The sequence below is a fragment of the Chinchilla lanigera genome, unplaced genomic scaffold (genome assembly GCF_000276665.1).
Source record: "Chinchilla lanigera isolate Chin_1 unplaced genomic scaffold, ChiLan1.0 scaffold00092, whole genome shotgun sequence".
Classification (NCBI taxonomy): domain Eukaryota; kingdom Metazoa; phylum Chordata; class Mammalia; order Rodentia; family Chinchillidae; genus Chinchilla; species Chinchilla lanigera.
Genome location: NW_004955493.1, coordinates 6,639,745 through 6,640,842, shown reverse-complemented (window position 1 = coordinate 6,640,842; position 1,098 = coordinate 6,639,745). Strand labels below are relative to the sequence as shown.

At 50.6% G+C, this 1,098-nt stretch overlaps 1 protein-coding gene across 2 annotated transcripts in view; it reads right to left on the bottom strand.

Annotated features, from left to right (window-relative positions):
• Window positions 1-1,098, bottom strand: part of LOC106146716 — a 26,138-nt gene that overhangs the window by 23,752 nt on the left and 1,288 nt on the right. The window lies entirely within an intron of this gene.

Sequence of the window (1,098 nt, the reverse complement as noted above, 5' to 3'; positions counted from 1 at the left end):
TGGGGATTGAACTCACGACCTTATGCTTGCCAAACAGGCGCTTATGCCACTGAGCTATATCCCCAACCCCCTGTACTTTATACTCTTAATTCATCAATTTCCCCCCACTCTCTTTTCTAGGGATTTTTTTCCTGGTATAGACTCTTGACTTCCATGAAGTATTTTTTAGTTTTGGGTCATTTTAGCCTCCTCTAGCCTGGAGCCATTCCACAACGTTTTTCTTTTTTGCTTCTTTAATTTTTTTGTCTTTTTGAGACAGAATCTCACTGCGCTCAGGCTGTCCTTGAGGTCACTTTGTAGCCCAGGATAATCTCGAACTTGCAACGATCCTCCTGCCTCAACCTCCCGGGTGCTAGGATTACAGGCGTGCGCCACCACGCCCGGCTCCATGATGCATATATTTATTTATTTATATTATATCTTATTGATATATATTTTATATATATTTAATTATATATATATTTAATTCCACGTATATATTTTGAATAGTATGGATGCATATACTCTTATTCAATGAGCTGTCCAGGTACATACTCGAGCATGGCATCTTCCTGCTTCAGCCTCCCAAGGAGCTGGGATTACCCCATCTCCTGACTTCAAAACAATCACTTTTTAATACTCATCCACCGTTTATTTAAAACGGATAAGGTGGATAACAGCGCCTTAGGAACGCTTAGCTACCACTTGTTTAAACGGGAAGTCACTAGGCTTCATCAGCCTGGGGATTTTTTTTGAATCCGAGGCTGCGCCCGTAAGTCCCCGAGTGGCGGAAGAACCTCACGCTGCGCCGCGACGCCTCACGCTGCGGCGGAGGCATCCTGACGTTACGCCGGCGGCGTGGGCGGGGCCGCCGGCGCTTCCTCTCCGCTCCTTCGGCTCCTCCCCCAGCGCTTCTCACGCTCATTGTGAGGCGACCGCAGCCGCCAGCTTTAAGGCGGTTTGAGAGCTAGAGACCCAAGTCCCCGGCGCGCGTGAGCGCCCACGCTGCTCCGTACCCGCCCCAAGGGCTGCGAGTGCGAGGTTCACCTATTTTAGATCCTCTCCTCCTCCCACGCGGCGCCAACCGCCGGCGCGCGGGCCCCTCGCACCCTCCCCGCC